General features: G+C 53.1%; 1 protein-coding gene across 2 annotated transcripts in view; it reads left to right on the forward strand.

Annotated features, from left to right (window-relative positions):
- The first annotated feature begins 4,385 nt into the window (after positions 1-4,385).
- The window catches only part of TFEB (transcription factor EB), a 55,098-nt gene continuing 37,090 nt past the window's right edge, over positions 4,386-22,393 (forward strand). The window contains exon 1 of one of the 2 annotated variants that reach the window (XM_005308299.4): positions 4,386-4,650. The gene's annotated coding sequence lies outside the window, so the exon portion shown is untranslated. The remainder of the gene's footprint in view (positions 4,651-22,393) is intronic. The other variant, XM_008173769.4, reaches the window with a different exon arrangement.

A 22,393-nucleotide genomic window follows, 5' to 3' on the forward strand; every position in this document is an offset into this window, starting at 1 on the left:
GTCCCGACCCACAGTTTGAGAACCCCTGCCGTAGGCCACCAACACCACCCACCCACTAGACCCACCCACTGAAATTAGACCACAGGAGACTAGACTATTATGTGCCGCAGGCAGGGAACAGGAGAGACTCAGGTGCACCAGTGCCCGAGGCTCTGCAGTGGCAGGGAAATGATTCAAAAGAGCCCAGCACTCATTTAGACACCTCATAAAAATACTCCAGCCAGGGCTACACTACAGACCGATATCGATATAACTATGTTGCCCGGGGTGTGAAAAATCCACACCCCGGAGTGACGTAGTTTAACTGACCTAACCCCTGGTGTAGCCAGCCCTATGCTGGCGGGAGAGCATCTCCCACTGACACAGCAACTGCCTCTCACGGAGGTGGATTAACTACGCCGACAGGAGTTTCTGGAGCAGCGTCACTTAAGCACTACAGCGGTGCACTGCATCGGTGCAGCTTTTTAAGTGTAGACCTGTCCTCAGACTTGCAAAAGGGCTCAGCAGCGATCACTGAGAACAACAGAGACTCCTCCCACCCAGGGCTGCCCAGAGGATTCAGGGGCCCTGGGGCAAAGCAATTTTGGGGGCCCCTTCCATAAAAAAAAGTTGCAATACTATATTCTCGTGGGGGCCCCTGTGAGGCCTGGGGCAAATTGCTCCACTTGCCCCCCATCTGGGCGGCCCTGCTCCCACCCCGGGAGAACAATGGGAGCTAATGAGAGCATTTCTGAAGCTCTGACGACTTCTCGTGAGAGGCCTAAATGTAGGGTTACCATACGTCCGGATTTTCCCGGACATGTCCGGCTTTTGGGGGCTCAAATCCCCGTCCGGGGGGAAATCCCCAAAAGCCGGGCATGTCCGGGAAAATCAGGAGGGCTCGGTGGTGCTCGGCCGGGGCCGGCGCCGGTGCGGGGCCGGGGGCATGGTGCCGGGCCGGGAACCAGTGGGGCAGTGCCGGGCCAGGGTCACAGTGCCGGGCCGGGCGCGGGGTCCGGGGAGCCGGTCAGCCGGGGAGCCGGGCCCGCGGGGCCGGGAGCCGAGGAGCCGAGCCCGCGGGGCGGGGAGCCGGGAAGCCGAGCCCGCGGGGAGCCGGGGAACCGAGCCCGCGGGGAGCCGGGGAGCCGGGCCGGGAGCCGAGCCCGCGGGGCGGTGAGCCGGGGAGCCGGGAGCGGGGCGGGGAGCTGGGAAGCCGAGCCCGCGGGGCGGGGAGCCGGGAGCCGGGCCGGGAGCCGAGCCCGCGGGGCAGTGAGCCGGGAGCGGGTCGGGGAGCCGGGGAGCAGAGCCCGCGGGGAGCCGGGGAGCCGGGCCGGGAGCCGAGCCCGCGGGGCGGTGAGCCGGGGAGCCGGGAGCAGGGCGGGGAGCCGGGGAGCCGAGCCCGCGGGGAGCCGGGGAGCCAGGAGCCGAGCCCGCGGGGAGCCGGGGAGCCGGGAGCCGGGCGGGGAGCCGAGCCCGCGGGGCGGGGAGCCGGGGAGCCGGGCAGGGAGCCGGGGAGCCGAGCCCGCGGGGCCGGGAGCCGGGGAGCCGGGCGGGGAGCTGGGAAGCCGAGCCCGCGGGGCCGGGAGCCGGGAGCCGGGCCGGGAGCCGAGCCCGCGGGGCAGTGAGCCGGGAGCGGGGCGGGGAGCCGGGGAGCCGAGCCCGCGGGGCCGGGAGCCGGGGAGCGGGGCGGGGAGCTGGGAAGCCGAGCCCGCGGGGCGGGGAGCCGGGAGCCGGGCCGGGAGCCGAGCCCGCGGGGCAGTGAGCCGGGAGCGGGGCGGGGAGCCGGGGAGCCGAGCCCGCGGGGCGGGGAGCCGGGGAGCCGGGAGCGGGTCGGAGAGCCGGGGAGCAGAGCCCGCGGGGAGCCGGGGAGCCGGGCCGGGAGCCGAGCCCGCGGGGCGGTGAGCCGGGGAGCTGGGAGCGGGTCGGGGAGCCGGGAGCCGAGCCCGCGGGGAGCTGGGAGCCGAGCCCGCGGGGAGCCGGGGAGCCGGGGAGCTGGGAGCCGGGCGGGGAGCCGGGGAGGCGGGGAGCTGGGAGCCGGGCGGGGAGCCGGGGAGCCGGGGAGCTGGGAGCCGGGCGGGGAGCCGAGCCCGCGGGGCGGGGAGCCGGGGAGCCGGGCAGGGAGCCGGGGAGCCGAGCCCGCGGGGCCGGGAGCCGGGGAGCCGGGGAGCCGAGCCCGCGGGGCGGGGAGCCGGGGAGCCGGGCGGGGAGCCGGGGAGCCGAGCCCGCGGGGCCGGGGAGCCGGGGCCGGGGAGCCGAGCCCGCGGGGCCGGTGGGGTGCGCCGGGCCGCCGGGGGCCGGCAGTGCTGGGCAGGCCGGGGGTGGTCGGCCGGTGTAGCGCACCGGAACCCCAGGGCCCGAGCCGACCCAGGCTGGAAACGCCGGGGGGCCAGCCTGGGCCGCGCCTCCTTCCCCCACACACCCCCTTACCTGCTTCAGGCTTCCCGCGAATCAAATATTCGCGGGAAGCAGGGGAGGGGGCGGAGACTTTGGGGAGGGGGAGGGGTTGGGGCGGGGCTGGGGGCGGGGCCGGGGGCTGTGGAGTGTCCTCCATTTGGAGGCACAAAATATGGTAACCCTACTAAATGGGAGGTGAGCGCTTTTGGAAAGCTGGCTGTTTAGGTCTGATTTGCAGAGGTGCTGAGCATGTGCAGCCCCCATTGACTTGTGGGGTGTGCTTGACACGTTTAAAAACCGGGCCCAGGGCATGTCTAAACTTAAAATGCTGCTGTAACACTTTAATGAAGACTTTCCCATCAGTTTAGTTAATCCACCTTCCTGAGAGGCAGTAGCTATGTGACAGGCAGTGGCGGATTAACGCACGGGCCCCGGCCAATTTTGGAGTCCCCGCAGGAGTGCTGGAACCTGGGTAGAAGTGGGGGGACGCCGGTGCCGCAACGGTGGCCCCGCCCCCTGCTCCTCCTCTTCTACTGTGGCCCCGCCCCCTGCTCCTTCTTTTCCATTGAGGCCCCGCCCCTGCTCCTCCTCTTCCCCTCCTGGCTAGGCCAGAAGCCAGAGACGGGCAGTGGTAGGAGATGCCCAGGGAGCTTAGGCTGCTGTGGGGAGCTCTGGACCCTAAACCTGTCCTGGACCGGGGCTGGGGTGCCCAAAAGCAGCCGCCAGCCTGTGTCTCTGCCCCCCCAAGGCATGACGCTGCTGGTGGGACCCAAGGACGGGGGCTCCTCTCTGGCCTCTTGACGTCTCCCCGGGGCCTGCAGACATGCTCTGCGGGGAGAGGAAGCCCTGCCCCGACTGGGAGGCAGTGGGGAGTCCTGGGAAGGTCACAGGCAGCAAGGAGCTGGGCAGGGAGGGCTTTTCCAGGACAGCTCCCGCTGCTACTGGCCTGGCCTTAGCAACCACCGCACTCTGCCTGGGCTCGCTCAGTGTCTGCATCCGGCTCCTGGCCTCCCGTTGCCAGGCTGCCCCGCACCATGTCCCTCCTGCTCCCAGTGACAGGCTGCCCCCGCTGCTGTCTGGGCTTTGTGCCCGAGGCAGCAACCATGTACGGCACCATTCCTCCTGTCGCCTCTGGCCTGAGGCTTGCAGCTTTGGGGGGCAATGCCTCTTTCCCCCCCAAACTACGCCCATGCTGCCGCCACGCCACACCTGCCTGAGGCTACTACCCATGTTAGAAAGTGGACAGGCATGGCCCTCCTGCTTTTAAAAGTGTGGGGAGCCATAGCCCACCGGCCTCCCTGCCTCTGGCATCCCTGGGCCCCGAAAGTGTGAGGGGCCAAATGTTCTTTGTGCCAAGGACCCCAATAAATCTTAATCTGCCTCTGGCGACAGGAGAAGCTCTCCCACTGACATAGCGCTTAGGTCGGTATAACTACATCGCTCAGAGGTGTGAATTTTTCACACCCCTAAGCGATGTAGTTATAACAAAACAGGGCTGTAGTGGAGACCAGACCCCGGTGTGAAGAAATGTCCCAGATGTATTTCCCTGTTTGTCTCATCTCTATTTATTATGATTAATTATTAATTATGATTAATTATTAATTATTATTATTATTATTATTAGTATTGTTATTTTATTTTGTATTGCAGTAGCATCTAGAAGCCCCTGTCTCAGATCTGGACCCCCACTGTGCTCGGCGCTGTACAAACCCTGAACAAAAAGAGGCCTAAATACCTCTTAAAACTTTCCCTGTGAAAATCAATCTGTGGGGAAAATATAGTAAAAATGAAAAATTTAAAAGAAAAGTTATGTGTGTGTGTGTGGGGGGGGGATGAAATAAATAATTAACAACTTCTACGCTGGCGGGTGGGAGAAAAAAAACACCAGGGAACAAGGACAAAACTACAAGTCCCATCATGCAATGGGCACCGGGTGGCTCTGGAAGGGGCTCTTACCGGCCCCGGGGAACTACAAGCCCCGGCATGCCCCGCGGCGGCGCGCGCCCGGGGAGTGCTGCCCTCTTTTGGGTGCCGCGAGGAAGCGGGCGAGAAGGTGCCTGACAGCAGGAGGGGGGAGCGCTGCCTGCCCGCCCGGGGTCCCAGGGGTGACGAGCCCGGCCGGAGGCGCAGCGCGGGTAGGGCGGGCGGCAGCGGCTGGAACGGCCCCCCCGGGGAGCGGCCGGGTGTCCGGCCAGGCGCGTGGGGCCGCCGGGACTTGGAGCAAGTTGGGGAAAGTCCGCGGCGGGGCGGGCGGCGGGCGCTGACCTTCACGGGAGGGTAAGTGCGCGGGGCGGGGGCGGCTGCAGGAGCCGGCCCCTGCCTGCAAAGCAGCCCGGGGGGTGGGGGGCGAACGCAGCTGGGGCAAAGAGGGTGTTGGGGGGACGCTGGGGTCCCCCCCCGAGTGGGGCAGGGTGCGTGGCCGGAGAGCGGCCCTGGAGCTAGCGGCGGACCCAGAACCGGCTGGGGGCGAGCGGGCAGTGGGCTCCCTGCCCGGGGTGGTGGTGGCAGGGGTCTGTAGCCGCTCAGGGAGAGAGGGGGCAGGCTGGACTCCGGTACCAGCAGCACCCGAGGGGCAGGCATGAGTGGGTAGATGGGACACCCTCGCGGGGGGATGGGGGCGGGAGCACGCACACTCTGGCCCCGGTACCAGAACCGGGAGCTGAGCACAGCAAAGGGCGGGGGGGGAGTTACCCCTTTTCCCAGCAGACCCCATGGCTGTGGGAGGGGGGGGGGAAAGCAGGAGGGGGGTATGTGTGTATGGGGGTGGGGGGGGTGTCTGCTTTCGCAGCCGCGCAGAAAGCAGATTAAAAGTGAGTCTCATGGATCTTATGTAACTTGTTACGGTGGGAAGCCAGCGCTCGTGCGAGCGTCAGGCAGGGCTGCGCTACTCGCAGTAACGCCAGGCAGCAGAGTTGTCTTGTGCTTGTTCCTTTTGCCTTCTGGAAATAACTGCTCAGGGTTTTCTTTAAAGATGAAATCAACTTTGGAAAGTCCTTCCCTGTGCTTGAAAACGGCACCAGAAGTCCAGCAGGAAGGAGCTTTCTGGTGTTATTGATACTGACAAGTGTTTGGAAAATATTGGGTGGCAAACTCTCTGGGTGGTTGGTGTGTGATTGCAGTGGGATGTTTAGACTGAATAATGAATAAATACTTAGTGCTCATCTGAGGGTCCGGCTCGCAATGGGCGCAGTGTGGATGCAACAGCGCTTTTTGCTTTTAAAGCACTCTACAAACATGGTCTGTGCTTTATTATTTACTGTCTAAGGATTGAGTGTACGCGTTTGGTGCTGCATGCTACAGCTAATGTTTAGAATCTGAGGCACTGATCCTGCAGTTGTATCTGGGAAGAGGTGAGTGGAGCCTGTGCAGATCCTGTTTCAAGATTAGAACCTTTAACGCACAAAACAAATCAGACCCAAGGGGCTGTATTAGAGCTATTTTTTAAAAGCATTATTAATAATAACTTAGCACTGTGATTACAGTACTGTTATTATTTAGATTGTGGTAGCTGCAGGCACTTTCTGGACTCAAAGGAAGATACACTGTCAGCCTTAATCTGTGTGCAGTTTTAACATGTTTTCAAAACATGTTGCAAACCTTAGCTAGCTAGTACTCACCAACCCCTTCTGAAGTAGAAGGCCCCAGTCCTGCTTTGGGATCCATTAGTGTGAGCCCCTTTGCGTGTACTGATTCCCACTGACTTCAAGTGTTGTTAATCCCCATTTTATTGATGGGGAAACTGAGGCAGCAAATCCATATTTGCTGTTGCTCTGCACTTTGCCATTTACAGCAGTGTAGAGTGGATGTAAAATGCTGCCCTTCTGATTTGGTGTGGTTTTCACATCCATGATGCGTTGGCGTAAATGACTCCACAAAGTACAGGTCAACCGTGAGTTGGGCCCAGGGAAGCAGGTCACTCGATAAGCAATGCATTGTGTTAGTGTCAGGGATAAAACGCAGGGATGCCTGGCTTCCAGTCTTGCGCTGTTAGCAGTGAGAACACACTGTGCCAGATTCAGATTGGGTGCAACTACAGCCTCTGATTAATTAATTGTAAATCAGGAAGGATTGCAACAGCCCTCCAGCATGTTTCCTGATTCCACTGAACCTCAGCAAGTCAGATGATGGGGAAATTTCCCTTTAAAAAAATGTGGTTTTTTTATTATTGTTTCTTTTAAAATGCAACAGATTCTTCATGTGACCGGGGGGGCTTCTCCTCGAATTGTTTGCAGTGATTTTGGGTTGCTTCTTGTTTCTGTGAGGGCCTGGAGACTTTACTGAAGAGAGTTGAATAGATGGTTAGCTTTTTCTTTTTTTGCCTTTTAATTCCCTCTGCCATGTTTATTTGACTTCATGCCACAGTGCTCCTATGCGTGGGGGCTTGGACTGGGGCTGTGTGGAAAGATCCCTGCTTAGTGCTTCTCCTTGTACTTCTGTTTATGAATGCTGGATCTATACCTAAACATGACTCTCTCTCTTTCTCTGTCAGGTGGGCGGATCTAGTAAATAGCAGTAGTGGCTTGCTTTATTTCCAGAGCATTTGTCTCCCAGATTCAAAGACAATTAGAACGGGACTACTAAGGCCCTGATCCTGCAATCAGATCCATGTGGGCTGGACTTCCATGCTTAGGGTTCTGGCTGAGTGGATCCAACTGCAGGATCAGGGACTTGTCAACTGATTATTTGTACATATGTAGAGTTCATGTCGGTGAAAGGGTCTGGATTGACATTCCTGCAGGCTAACCACAGAGCAGGCAGCAGGGAAAGTGGTGCCCTATACTTGTAGAGCTATGGAGTGGCCACTGTTGAAAGCTCTTTAGGTTTTGGGAATAATCCAATTGGACAGCAGAAGCCATGTGATTTAGGTGACCAATCGTGCAGCACCAAAAGCAAAGGATGAATCCCAAGTACTTGAAGCAGTAGTCAGGGAGCAATCCTTAGCAAGCGGCTCAGTAACATGTTTACTGGTGAATAATCTGCAAATGCAAAAAGGGACGGAGCTCTTGCAATGAATTGTTAAGAAGATAAGAATGATGAGACTGGGTCAGACCAATGGTCCATCTAGCCCATAGCCTGTCTTCTGACAGTGGCCAGTGCCGGATGCTTAGAGGGAATGAACAGAACAGGCCAATTTATCGAGTGATCCATCCTGTCATCCAGTCCCAGTTTCAGGCAGTCAGGTTTAAGGACAACCAGAACATGGGGTTGCACCCCGACCATCGAGGCTAATAGCCATTGATAGACCTATCCTCCATGAACATATCTAATTCTTTTTTGAACCCGGTTATACTTTTAGCTTTCACAACATCCCCTGGCAATGAGTTCCACAGGTTGTGTGCTGTGTGAATAACTATTTCCTTATGTTTGTTTTAAATCTGCTGCCTGTTAATTTCACTGGATGACCCCTAGTTCTTGTGTTCTGTGAAGGGGTAAATAACACTTTCTCCACTCCATTCATGATTCTGTAGATCTCTGTCCTATTCCCCTTTAATCATCTCTTTTGTAAGATGGAGAGTCCCAGTCCTTTTTAATCTCTTGTCGTATGGAAGTTGTCCCATAGACCTAATCGCTTTTGTTGCCATTCTCCGTGCTTTTCCAATTCTAATATATCTTTTTTGAGATGGGGTGACCAGATCTGCATGCTGTATTCAAACTGTGGGCATACCATGGATTTATATAGAGGCATTGTGATATTTTCCGTCTTATTATCTATCCCTTTCCTAATGGTTTCCTTTCCCTTTCCTAATATTCTGTTAGCATTTTTGAACGCTGCTGCACATTGAGCAGATGTTTTCAGAGAACTATACACATTGACTCCAAAATCTTTCTTGAGTGATAATAGCTAATTTACACCCCATCATTTTGTATGGATAGTTGGGATTGTATTTTCCAATGTGCATTACTTTGCATTTATCAACATTGAATTTTATCTGCCATTTTGTTGCCCAGTCCCCCTCTTTTGTGAGATCCCCTTGCTACTCTTTGCCGTCAGCTTTTTGAACTTACAAAATTACCCAAGATAGTTATCATCTGCACACTTTGTCATCTCACTGTTCACCACTTTTTCCGGATCATTTATGATTATGTTGAACAGCAGTGGTCCCAGTACAGATCCTCTGGGGACTCTGCTATTTACCTCGCTCCACTATGAAAACTGACCATTTATTTCTACTCTTTGTTTCCTGTCTGTAAGGACCATCCCTCTTATCCCATGACTGCTCTTTTAGCTTAAGAGCCTTTGGTGAGGGACTTTGTCAGAGGCTTTCAGGAAGTCAAAGTACACTATATCCACTTAATCACCCTCCTCCACATGGTTGTTGACCCCCTCAAAGAATTCTGATAGATTGTAAAGGGAAATCATGCCTCACCAAAAGCCGTGTTGACTCTTCCCCCAACGTATTGGGTTCATTCATGCGTCTAATTGTTCACTACAAATGGCTCGCCAATCTCTAGTGCGTGTACTCGAGGAACTTGTTGCATTTATACCTGTCTCTGTATTTGCACGCATAAATGTACATGCGGATCTATTCTAATCTATTATTATTTAATTGATTGTGGTACAGAAAAGACATTCTCTGCCCCAAAGAGTTCTGCCTCTCTGTTCATCCCATGATGATCGCTGTGGTGTCTGAACATTGTCACTGCTGCTTGAGCTCTTTCTGTAGAGCAGAGGTGGGCAAACTACAGCCTGCGCGACCCTCCTGCCCAGCCCTTGAGCTCCTGCCCTGGGAACCTCGCTCCCAGCCCCTCCCCTGCTGTTCCCCCTGCCCCGCAGCCTCAGCTCACTGCGCCGCTGGCGCGATACTCTGGACGGTGGGGCGGCGAGCTCTTGCCGGGCAGCGCAGCTGCAGAGCCGCGGCCTGACCCGGTGCTCTGTGCTGCGCGGTGGCGTGGCTGACTCCAGCCGGGCGGCGCGACTGCCTGTCCTGGTGCTGTGGGTGGTGCGGCTGTAGCGCCTCCAGCTACCGATGCTCCTGGCAGCGCGGTAAGGGGGCAGGGAGCGGGGGGGTTGGATAGAGGGCAGAGGAGTTCGGGGGAGTGGTCAGGGGGCAGGGGTGTGGGTAGGGGTCAGGGTGGTCAGAGGGTGGGGAACAGGGAGGTTAAATGGGGGCGGGGTCCCGGGAGGGCAGTCAAGAAGGAGAGGGGGGGTTGGATGGGGCAGGGGCCCCGGGGGGCAGTCAATAAGGAGGGGGGGTTTGGATGGGGCAGTGGGGGGCAGTCAGGGCAGAGGTTCCGGGGGCGGTCAGGGAGAAGGGGTGGTTGGATGGGGCAGGGGCCCTGGGGGGCAGTCAATAATGAGAGGAGGGGTTGGATAGGGTGGTGGGGGGGCAGTGGGGTGGGGGGTCAGGGACAGGGAGGGGTGGATGGGGCAGAGGTCCTGGGGGGGCTGTCAGGGGACAGGGAACAGGGGGGGTTGGATGGGGCAGGAGTCCTGGGGGGGCCATCAGGGGGTGAGAAGCGGGGTGGGGGGGGGATAGGGGGCAGGGGCCGGGCCATGCCTGGCTGTTTGGGGAGGCACAGTCTCCCTTAACCGGCCCTCCGTACAATTTCGGAAACCCGATGTGGCCCTCAGGCCAAAAAGTTTGCCCGCCCTTGCTGTAGAGGCTCCTGCTGTATTAGTGATCAGTGTGTGTGCTGTGGGCCGGTCGCCTTGTGGGAGGGTGAGCAAAAGGGTAGCAGGTCAGCTTGTGTGTCTATAGACACATAACTGCAAAGTACACACTCTAACATCCGGGGTATTTGCAGAGGAGGTCAGGGATGTTTTCAAAGGGACACTGGGCTCGCCTGATTCCAGGGTTTGCCTTTATCAGTAGGAAATTACACCAAGGTGTGGCTCGGTGGGACAGCATGAGTCCAGTTTCCGGGTGCTTTGTTTGAAGCCTCCGTTTTTCGATCCAGAGCAGCAGGTCCGCTGCACACATGTCCCAGCGATTGAAATCAGGCTCCGCCTCCCACCCTGCAATGAGGTTTGCAAAGCCGGCCGGGGGAGACAGCAAACTCTCTGCAACGCTGTCTGGAAAGGGAAGAGAGAGCCCTGCATTTCCTAGGAACTGAAGTGATTAGTCATTGTGTGTGTTTGGGGGTGCGGGGTCAGCCACAGTGCTAGGAGGATGTAATGGTAAAGCCTGACCTGCAGTAGTAGCAAAACCTATTGTATAATTTAACACAGAGAGGCTGTGGAGGCAATGCAAGGGACTTCCCCAGCGCCACACTGGGGAAAGGGGTTGAAGGGCCACTCCTGTAAATGCCCTTCTGTTTCCCCGGCAACCTTTCCCCACCTGCCGGGAACTACCAAGCTGGGGCTCAGCCTGGGAAACCCGGTGCTCTCATGTCACGGAGGTGTGTTGGTTGGCCTCGTGTCTCGTGGCATGACTCTGTGTGGTGTGCTGGGAAGCTCTGTGCAGTGTTGTGCCTTGGCCGGGCTCGTTGAGTCATATAGTGTGATGCCAGCCCTGGGCTGTGAGTGGTGCCGGGGCTGCTCTGGCAGTTAAGATGCGGATCTCTGGAGCGCTGGCTCAGCCTGGCTTTCCTCGGGGTTTGGTTATTGCTTTAATGACATGATTAGCTGAGGTTTATAGAGTCTCTCAGCACCTGTAGCCAACAGAGAGGCAGGCTCTGGAGAGGAACCTAGGTGGTGAACTGCAGACTGTGATGTGATCTCTTATTCCTTGTAATCTAATTTAGTCCTAGTGAAAGTTGCTAGAATGACTGCCCTGGAGAATAACCGCTTCTAGTTCAGAGTACGGCCTGGGCCGTGGCAGGGCAAGCTTCTCCATCATGATGCATCAACTGGCTTTTAAGGGGGCCCCTAGCAAGTAGTTCTCCATGGCCTGTTTGGTTGTTTTCCCTGCTGACGAGGCCAGGTACAGGGGTGGAACGAACTCCCACAGGAACAAAGAATGGTCACAGACCTCACTATCTTCACCTCCCTCTGCAAGGTGTGTTTCTTCAACCTGCCTTCTCTGGCATAAACACAAAGCAGCGCGGACGTTTAAAAAAGCCAGCCCCCCAAAAACAAAACTCTCCACTCCAGGCACAGTTCTCCCCCTTGGATAATAAGGATGAGAGAGCGAATGAACCACACCTGTTAGTCATGTCATTTAATGCACTGCTGGAAGGCGTTCACGCACTGCCATGAGGAGGGCAATAAAGGAACCTATTTGGAATAGAATTGGGATGGGGCCCGGAAGTCACTGGACCGACACCCACCAAACTGATTCCATCTCAGGGCGATCCAGCTCCCCCTTTCCATCAGTGTCTGTGTTGCTAGCTCTTGGTCACTTTCTTCCTGTTTCTGTCCATAGATACAGCATATTTGTAAATCTCCCACTGAGATTAGCTGAAGGCCAAAGGCCTCCATTAAACACAGAAAACTAGGGTGAGTCTGACTTCCTTCTCCATATAGATTTCCTTCAGCAACACTGACAATCCAGATTTTGATCTGTCTAGATGCTTATATGGCCAACATTTGGATAGCATCTGAGCGCTCTCCAAGTGTGTTTAGAAATAGCACTGAAATCTTCCTTCTTCCCTCCTGGCCTGTAGGAGAAATAGCCTGATTAATTGTGTGTCTGCAAGTGGGTGTGTTGCGTGTTCATGTGGGTGTGTTGTGTTGCGTTGTGTGTCTGTCTTTGGGTGTGTGTGTGCATGAGATTATTGAGAGGAAGCTGAATCTTAAGCTTTGCATTTGGTTCTGAGCACGGTGAGGCATGTGTCTAATCTCATTGTTGTTCTTTATTATCTATGTACTGTGGTAGTACCTAGGAGCCGGAGTCCTTGCTCAGGACCCAGTTATACTAGGCGCTGTACAGATGCAACAAGAAGATGGTCCCTGCCTCAAAGAGCTTACAATCAAAGTATAAGGCAAGAGACGACAGGTGGGTACAGACAGACAGATAGGGGAGCGCAAGTCTCTTGAGGCAGTGAGTTCCACAGTCTAGGTCAATCTCTTGTGAAAGTTCCATCTCCTGCATTCATGAGCCTTTGCCTGTTGGTCAATCGTTTCATTGTTCTGATGGGATGTAGCCATTCTGGGCAGTGGGGGTTCCAGAGAGAGACGACCTCTCAGGTAGTCAGGACCAATCCAACTGGAGCTCTTGTGTGTGCTGCACCAGTAATTTTTTTGGCCTCTTAGACTTAACAGCTCTCAGGCTTTTGATACCCTGCAACATGCTGCTGATAATTCATCCAAAGGTTTCCACAGAAATTCCCCCTCGAGAACCTATGGCTGCTCCTACAGAAATCAATAGCAAAACTCCCATTGATTTTAAAGGGCCAAGTCCTTAGTCTTTAACAACCCCCCTGTCCTGGGTAAGTGTGTTTCCCAGACAGGAGGTGTCAGGGACTGGCGCATCCATCCCTTTGATTTCTCACTTAACCAATAATGCTTTCTCATACTCAAGAAAGGAGGCAGCACCAGCTGGCAGAAAGAAGTCTGTTGAGGGCACTTGCTGGAATTGATCCTAAGGAGGATCTGAATTATACTGGTAGGAGAGAATGTGGGCAATTGTAAGTCATGGCAGTGGGAGTGAAGACTCTGGGGTATCCTGGCCTATGCTTAATGCAGATGCTTCCTTGCCATGGGTATGTGAGCCCCAAGGATAAATTCTCTCTGGGCGGGCTGATCTAGCCGTAACCAGGGGGCAGAGATCTATTGTAATGTTTGTTATTGTTACACATATTTATTGTGGCAGCACCTAGAGGGAAAAGGGTGGGAGAGGAAACAGAGGGGAAGTGACCTGCCAGAGATCAGACAGCAGGTTAGTGGCAGAGTTGGGAGTAGAACCTAGCTCTCCTGAGTCCCAGTTTGGTGCCCTAGCCACTAGCCTATGCTGCCTGTCAATGATACTGGTTACTCCATTATTCCAAGTCTGGCAAGGTATCAGGAACTGTGATTTTCCAGGGCAGGATGCCTCTCTTTGTAGCACTCCCCAGTGCAAAAAGGCAAGGCCGGCTGGAGAAAGCATGGGATTGTGTTTTCCTGGGTCTGATTCATGCTGGCTCACGGTCACCGTTTCCTGTCCTACGGCACCATGGCAGCCCCTTCGCTTTTGGAAATTTACAAGGAACTTTATAAGCTGCAGAAGCTGATCTACTCAGCGTTTTACAGTATTGTACAAGAGTGCATGGGTTGAGGCTCGGCGCACATCTAACGTAGCACTGCATCGCTGCTGGGCTATGCAACAGGCAAGCAGACGTGCTAGGGTACCAGCTCTTGAAGCTGTGGATGGTGTAATCCGACAACGCAATTGTCCCTGTACTCATGGTTGATATTGGTAAAGCACGGTATGCGGCGGGAGGGGGGGAGGAGAGAACTTAGGATTGCATGAGCAACTGGATTCCTCTTGCACCAGGTGTGGACAGTCTGGTCAGGTCATAGCTTAAGCCTGGTGTCATGTTGGGGGAAACAACATGGTTTCAGTGGAAGCCCAAGACTGGATGAATATGGAGACTGCATTTCCCCATGGTGACAACAAGAGATGGCTCTTTTACAGTTGAGGCCTCTCTGAGTGGCGCACCAGCCTCTGGAAGGCAACTGATGCCTGCAGGACTCTATGCCAGCATGGGAAACCATGGTACCCCAACCATACTAGCACCTTCTAGGTTAGGATTGTGTTACATGGAGAAGCTTGTTAGCATGTCTTCCCTCTTTTGGAAATCACCAGAAGGCAATTCTCACTGCCTCGTCCCGCTTCCCAGTTGGCTGATGGCTGTTTCCCAGGAAAGGTTTCTGGTGAGCCATGTAGTGACTGAGAGGAAGATGAAAGCTGGAGGGGGCCATGCTAGAGAGTCCAAATTTACTGTTCTTATTTTAATAGCAGGAAATGCTTTCTGAAGTGCAGAAAGAGAAGTTTGGGCTTTAACGTGCTGGAAGACAAAGGGATTTTTTCCCCTGATGTATCACAGTGACAAGAAGTATGAGTTAACTTTTTTTTCTCCATGTATCTTCCTCAGCAAGATCCCCGGAAGATCCCCTGTGATTTATAATAATGTCATGCCTCTGCCTTCTGACAGATTTTGAGGCTTTGCAGGTTTCCTATTGGAGGAGAAATCGGTGAGACTGAGACAGGGCGTTTTCATAGTGTGACTTGTTTATTTACACAGAGACACACTAGTCTGGGAACCCAGGTGGTCACAAATGGCATACAGGCAATCCCTTCTTTTAGAAATCTCAGATCAAACACCTGCGTCCTGTTCTCCAGAAGCAACCCTGCACTGAGATTTCTCTCTAGAAAGAGAGAGATCAAGGCAGAGACCAATCCTTCTTGCTGTTTGCAACAGCTCCCTCCAGGTAACCTGACTCAAAAAGCTAGTACAAATATAGCATATCTTCAAAGATACTACTCCCACACTAAGAACCCCGCCCCCTTGTTACACAGTTTTACATTGCCATCTGCTGACTGCCCCATAGCAATGATATCTCATGTTTATATAGTACCCATCACCCTGAAAAATGCCAAAGTTCTTTACAAACTTCTTTGAAATTTTTGCTTTGAAATTTCAACATTGCTTTTGCTGATGTAAACAAGTCATGTACCTATAGATAGTATATTATAAAGAAAGAAAAATGCCACACAATTTCCCTGTGAATAGAGGAAGAGAGAGAGAGAAAGAACCACATGTGACAGATGTTAGTCATATTGCTCAGTGCATGTCTGGGAAGCGCTCGTATTATGGTGATGAGGACAGTACAAGAACTTCAATAGAATGTAACTTCAGAAAAGTTTAAGTGAATTTAGCACTGGCCACAGGTGCTGAATTGACTCCTGGATTCTTTTCCGGATTCTGTCATTAACTTGCTCTAACTACTAGACCATTAAAAATGCATGCCTTATTTCTAATGGTGGTGGTGATTCACCATTGGAACAAACTAGTGGTGATTCTCCATTCTTGGTGTCTTCAGATCCAGACTGGATGCTTTCCTGGAAGATAAGATTTAGTCAGACACAAGTTCTTGAAGTCAGCCAGAGATTATGGGTCTACTTCAGGAGCAAGTGGGTGAGGTTCTGTGGCCTGTGATGTGCAGGAGTTCAGAGTAGATGATCATGATGGTCCCTTCTGATCTTAAAGTCTATGAGTCTGTGATACAGAAGTGTAATTCTGTGGCCTGTGTTATACCGGAGGTCAGATTAGATGATCACAAATGCCTTCTGATTTTAAAAATATGTGAATCTAGACCATAGTCCAGCTTTGAAATATATTTTGGGGAGGCCTTCATTGGCTGGGTAGGTTAACTGCAGGGGCTGCTCCTTCTCTGTTCTGTCTGTTCCTTCGTTTTTCCTAAGTGGGATACTAATACCACCTAAATAAGGATGATCATACTTAACTGCATCCCAGGGAACATGTGAGATTTCATTACTACTTTTACAGTGACTTGAGGCTCTTGGCTAAGCGTTACTCTCGAGGTATTATTATTATTGTTGATAATGTATTATCAGCTTTCATCATATATTATTAACAAGGGCAAAATCCAGCAGGTTTTTGGGGGTTATTGGATATGCTTAGGCTCTCACTTAGGTTATGTAGTATAAAGCCTTGCTTTTATGGACTTAAATGGTGTGGCAAACTTGGCACGAGGCTTTGGAGTGATTTTATTTTTATTTTGCTTTAATTTTAGAAGCAAAACACTTGGGGTAATAATTCAGTCATTTGTGGTGGTTTTGCCTTTTTTTTTTTAAAGCTTTTTATTTAAAATATATACCATATATACTTGTTCATAAGCCGCATTTTTTTTTTTTTTTTTTTAGTAAAAAAGGGAAACATCAGATTAGGGGGTCGACTTATGAACGGGTATAGAGGAGGGAGAGGTGGGACACAGCCCCCTCCCCCAACAGAGGGGGCAAGGAGAGGCAGCAGAGCCAGAAGGGAAGAGGCGGGGCCAGAGTCTCTCCTCTTCTGGCCATGCTGCTCTCCCCCCAGCCTCCGAAGCAGCTGCAGCTTCGGGGCTGGCAGGCTGCGGCCGCGCCGCTTGGCCCCACTTGCCGGAGCACGTTGCAGCCAAGCCAGAGACATCCTCCCCTGGCCCACCCCAGCTAAGGTGGGAAGGGATGGGATGGGGAGAGTGTGGAAGTCCCGGGCTAGGGGTGGGACAGGGAGGGGCTACACGGGGAGGGGTCATGTGGGGAGGTTCCAGGTTAGGGGTGGGGTCATGTTGGGGTTGGTCACAGAGGTTACTCCCCTGACCCCCAGCTTCTTCCCTCCCAAAATATTTCCCCACCAGTTGCTGTCCTGGCCCGTCAGGGTAAGCCGCTGGCAGGCCAGGACACTTTGTTTACTTAGGTTTACCTCCGTGCCTGCAGACGCTCGAGGTAAACAAACCTTCTCGGCCCGCTAGCGGCTTATCCTGGTGGCCCGGGAACCAACGTTTGCCGACCCCTGAATTTTAGGGTCGGCTTATGAATGGGTCATAAAAATTTACCATTTTTACTTAGCCATCTTGGGGTGGGGGGGCGGGCTTATAAACGAACCGGCTTATGATACAGTACTTAAGAAATCCGAACAACTTAGAGCCAAATGCAGTGCTAGTGCAGTTCCTACGGACATTGCTGTGGTCCCACGGTTGTAATGGAGAACAGAATGTGGACGCCCAGGATTTAAAGAGACTTTGCCTGGGTAGTGTGTCCAATAGAAGAAAAAAGGTGAGCTCAAACCTAATGGAAATGCTCATGAAATGGATTTCATTGCATTTCTCTGCATCTCTCTATCCATGCCTTTCAAATGTTCCTTGTCTTGGGTCTTGTCTACATGGGAACATTGCACTGGTTTAACTTAAATCGTTTTTTAAACTAATATAATTAAACTGGTGTGAATGCCATTGTTGATGGTCTTGTTTTGGTTTAAGAGTGGCTTAGCCTGTTCCCAGTCGATGTAAGCAAAACTGAAAAATGGCACTTTTTTATTGGAATAAGAATATTCACACGGGTGTGACCAATTGAACTGAATTATTATTTTGTGTATTGTGGGAGCAGCTGGGAACCTGAGTCTGGGATCCAGCCCCCACTGTTCTAGGTACTGCACAGACACAGAACAAAAGCCCCGGCCCCAAAGAGTTTACAGTCTAATCTGTTTAAGTTCATACAACTTTCTTGTATAGATAAATCCCAAGACCCAGGGTCACTAATGTTTCATGCAGATTGAGTGTCTCCCCATTTTTATTGTTGAAAATTTACTTCAGAAATAAAGAATCCTGAAACTGAAGTTATAGGTAGTCATGTATGTTAAAGGGAGGAATCCCAGCATATTTCAGGATACCTACACGAAGATTTTATTGTACTGCATGCATCTAATCTAATCTATCCATCGTCCTCTTCCATCACTGTGATATGTGGGTAGCTCTGTTTTGGATTTAAATAGCCCCTGAGAGGGTTGAAAGCTAAGCACAACTGTGCAGTTGTTGCATGAAAACCAGGAAGGGAAACTTAGCAGAAACAGAAAGTGAAACTGACCAGGCTGGCTTCACCGTTGTATGTGGGGCTAGTTCCATAGATGGTACTGCCAGCACTTGTGCCATCAGTGGTGGAAAAATAAGCCAATCAAGTGTTTAATGTGGGTGAGTTTTCGCTTGAGGAGGGAATTGCTGATTCATCCTTTGTATTTCTGAGAGCAGGGTGCCTCGTTGGTGCTGGCTGGAATCAGAGCAGCCAGTCACCTGACTGATTTGTCAGATTCCCTAGCAGCCTGGTGGGAGCTCTCAGAAAGGCCTCAAAGCTGCAGCAAGACTGAGGTAAACAGTGTGTTGTAATATTAGCAGATGATAATGCAAAACCACAGGCAAGCCAGAGGGTGGGGTGGGGAGGAGGAGGGAGGCAAAAGGAACAGATATGCTCCCCTCCCCTGACTGGAAAGACATGTTTACAGCCAGAGAACAGAGAGGGGACTTTTTGGAAAGGTGGGAGGGAATGGGAAGAGATTCCTCTAGCTTCCTGAATTGCTGAGAACAGCACTAGCTTTAGAGCATTTCCTCCTAGCATGAAGGCTACTTTCCGCGGTCCTTTGAGGGAAGATGATCGGTGAGGTTTGGTTTCAGCATGGAGTGACTGGGGGGGCCGGTGAGAGGAGACCCACACCCTATCCATGGGGTGAAGCTCCCAGAAGATGCCCAATGAATTGGGACCGCAGAGTTGTGTAAGCTAGTGCGGAGGGAGCTGTTCCATGCTGTTGTCCTGCAGAGCTCTAGCTCAGGCCAGAGGGACGTGGGGAGAATGATGTGAGCCACCCTGGGTCAGTCGAATTGCCAGATATTTCTCCAAGCCACTAAATCTATTTAATAGCCACTAATGTGGGAAATAGAGCCCTGTCACCTCACCTCTTTCCGTGTCTGAAACAGGTTCAGGACACAGCGGCCTGATCCATCTCCTCCGTGCGAAGGCCCTTCTCCTTTGTCTTTCAGGACTCCAACCTGTGCCCTTCTACTCTTCTGGATTGTCCCTTTCATAGGATCCGTCCCTTCACGCCCCAAGCCTTTTCTCCCAATACACTCCTCAAGGAAGCTAAGCGACAGTGCTGATAATCAGACACAGCTGCTTGGGCCAGAATCTCTTGGCTTGCTAGTGATTGAGTTGGCACCTGATAGTCGGAGCCTTGTGGCAGCTCTCAACCCCACCGTTGAGTACCTAGGCCTAGGGGGTGCCCCGTTAGGGCTGGATCCTGATCTTGGTTGTGCCAGCATCACTCCATAGTTTTCAGTGGGATTACTCTGAGGTCAGACTCAAATGTAACCTTCAATAAACTCTAAAATGCGGGGCTTGCACCGAGTGGGGGGGGGAGGGGGAAGGGGAAGGAGCAAAGCTGGTGTTGCTGATTTCTCCGTTGTCAGTTACATTTTTACAGCTCGGAACTCTGCCCTCCGTTAATTAACATGCCTGAGAAGTGGGCTCGGGGCTGGGACAAAGGTAAATTCGGGTGTGAAAGCAGGGACAGTTGTGAGGGCTATTTGGGAAGTCAAGTCACACTCTGTCCTTTTGACTTGTTTATTATTGGGTATGAGCAACAGCTGCAGCTCCTGTGTTCAGAGAGGCCGAGAACTCATGGGGCGACGCAGGCACGGTACAATTACATGCAATCCACCTTGTGTTAACCCTCCCGGTCGCCCAGGGAGGGCTGGCTGATGCACATTTATAAATACTACCTGCTTCCCAGCACTGCGGTGCATCTTCCAAAACAGCCAAGGTGAGGGGAGACGAGGGGGATGGTTGGAGGTTTCATGTAGGTCCACCTCCCTTAGGAAGGGGTACAGGGTTCCTTCAACGATTGGATGCTTTATCCCTTTAGTTTGAGATTGCCAGGAGCTTACAGGTATATTTATGCTTCAAGTTGGAGCTGTAATTCCCAGCTCAAGGAGTGCTAATGCGAGCTAAGAGCTAGTGTACTGGTCTGATTCTGACCCCCATTGTCCCTAGTTTATATTGCTGTATCTCCTTTAACCTGTTTGAGTCAGAGCAGAATCAGATTTTGCTTGCGTACCGGTCTTCTGTGCTAACTGCTGGACCATGATCCTTCTTTTTTTTTTGTAGGTTCCCCCTTTCTCCCCCTCCGTTCTCATGAGCCATATGGGGATCGCTCCTCCAGGGATAGCCATTAGATGAAGTGGGCTGTAACCCACAAAATCTTATGCTCAAATAAAATTGTTAGTCTCTAAGGTGCCACAACTACTCCTGTTCTTTTTGCGGATACAGACTAACACGGCTGCTACTCTGAAACCTGTCATTAGAAAGTGCGGCCTTTGCTGAAATTAATCTGAAGAGCTGCCATTTCCCCTGTGTATGGGCGGAGAGCCTTTCACAAGGTTTGGCCAAAGTCATTCTGATTTTCCCCTTACCCTTTTGCTCAAGGGTAAAAAGGATGGGGGTGGGTGGTGTTTTACACACTCAGTCCCTGGGTGTTGCTGGGTTCCCTTTGCCTCGTTTCCTGGGTCACTGAGCTCGAGTTGATTTTACCTTAAATGGAGGATTGATCTCCTGCCGTGTCTTCAGGGTGTGTGGTCTTGTGACTCGGTTAGGACAGAGTTTTAGTGAGCTTTGTCCCACTTCCCCCCGCTGCCTGGCTTGTGATGTTTAATTCTGGTGGGGGATTGCCACCCCCCGTGAGTGCACCGCTGGCTAGGTGCACTACGGAGTAGTTCTCCCTTTTCTCTGAAGCATCGTCTGTTGGTGGCCGGATCCCCAGGCAGAGCAGAACACTGGGTTGATCAGCTACAGTGATCCCCGTCTGTGTTTTCCATACCGCCTTCCCGCTTCCAGCAACTTGCGTCTGGTTTGTCTTGCGTGCGTACCCAGAATCCTTTGCAGCAGTTACATGGTTCCTAAGTCAAGGGGCGAGGGGAATGAGTGCAAGGCACCCAGTGTTCGAGGAGGACCAGATGTCAGGGACGGGCATGGGGCCTAGCCGATCCTCCTCCTTCCACATTCGGGCACTTTGGAGGCCATGACCTCCAGCTGGGCTGGGGGCCATGCTTTGAAGTGTGATTGATCATTGATCTCTCTGCCCTGGGTTTGCTTTCCCTCACCTAGGATGAGGGCACTGGCAGGTTTAGAGAGCTGGTTTTATTAACTCTCTCACTGCTGCCACAGAGGCAGCCAGGGGCATGGCAGTTTGTCCAAGGGGATGAATGTACCTGGCACGTTGGGTCAGAACCGGATCCTGTTGTGTGCCTGGGGCAGCACCTGTCCAGTTCAGGTGGCTGCGGATGCTCGGGTAACCCTGACACAAGTGGAAGTGCCCCAAGGTAAATGGGGCTTGCGTGTCCCCCTCAGCCTGGGTCCTGCTGTTGCACGCCCGCCTGGAGGGGTAATGTTTTCACTGTGCTAAATGTCTGGGCTGCTTCTGACTGTGGTATTTAAAGTAAGGGAAGGGAAAACATTTGGCCTCTGACCCAAGTGCCTGTTAACAACACAGCGGTCCACGTTGCTGAGATGCCGGAGCTAAAAACAGGCCCTGTGACTCAGTCACTCGTTGGCCTCCTGCCCTTATTTGCTAAGGTCTCCCCTCCTGGTGGGCTCCGGGGGGCCTGCCATGCCTATTAAAGGGCCGCTTCTCCCTTTCAAGGCTGCGTGTCCCCAGTGACATGAAGGGGGCCCAGCCCAGGATGCCATCCATGCGGCTGTGGGTGGTTGTCTTCCGTCCATCTGCCTAATCGATCTCTCTGCCCCTGCCTGCTTCAGCTGTGAGGTATCAAGGGCAGAATTTCACAGTTTGCCACTGGGCTTATGCAGCCGGATGCCAAGGATGTTTGGAAACAGCGATGTCAATTAGCTCTCCCCTTTGGTCTCCGTCCCCTTGCGTCTCAGCCCCTTCACAAAGCCAAGTGAATGGTTGGCAGGTTTCATTCCTGTTCCATCTACTGGTGAGCAGCAGGGCCTTGTTTCCACATAGGTGTGTTGCCCGTGCTGTGCCCACATCGCTTAGTCTAGGGGCCTGCACTAGATGGGATTGGATTGGAGAGTGAGTTGGTTGAACTGTCCGGTAGTGCCCACCACGAAACGTCACTAGTGTAACTAATAATAATAATAATAATAATATATTGGTGGTGAACCATGAATGCACAGCGAGCGTGCAAGTGGTGCAGAGCTCGGACACCAGTGATATACTACCAATGCACAACTGATATGCCAGTGCACAGCTAGTATGCCAGTGGTGCACGAATAGCACACCAGTGGTGCATGACTAGTATGCCAGTAGCGAACTGGTGGTACATAAATAGCATACTAAGGCTACCCTGCCAATTCACAACCAGTTCACCAGAAATATGCCACTGCTGCTCCTCCAGTGCACTAGCAGTCGGCTCTTTCACTATTAGTACGCCCAAACTACACTGCTGGCACCCCAGCACACCATCAGCTTGTGAGAGGGACCCCGGCGATGTGCGCATGCAAACCCCTATTGGCATTGGCCTTTCTGGGGTCGCGGAGGGCTTTCTCATGACTGAGAAGTACCACAAAGATGGCAGGCACTATGAAGAAGGTAGTAAGGATCAGTCCTAGAGTTCAAGGCCAGAAGGGAGTGTTAGATCATCTAATCTCAC

The sequence above is a fragment of the Chrysemys picta genome, chromosome 4 (assembly GCF_011386835.1).
Source record: "Chrysemys picta bellii isolate R12L10 chromosome 4, ASM1138683v2, whole genome shotgun sequence".
Classification (NCBI taxonomy): domain Eukaryota; kingdom Metazoa; phylum Chordata; order Testudines; family Emydidae; genus Chrysemys; species Chrysemys picta.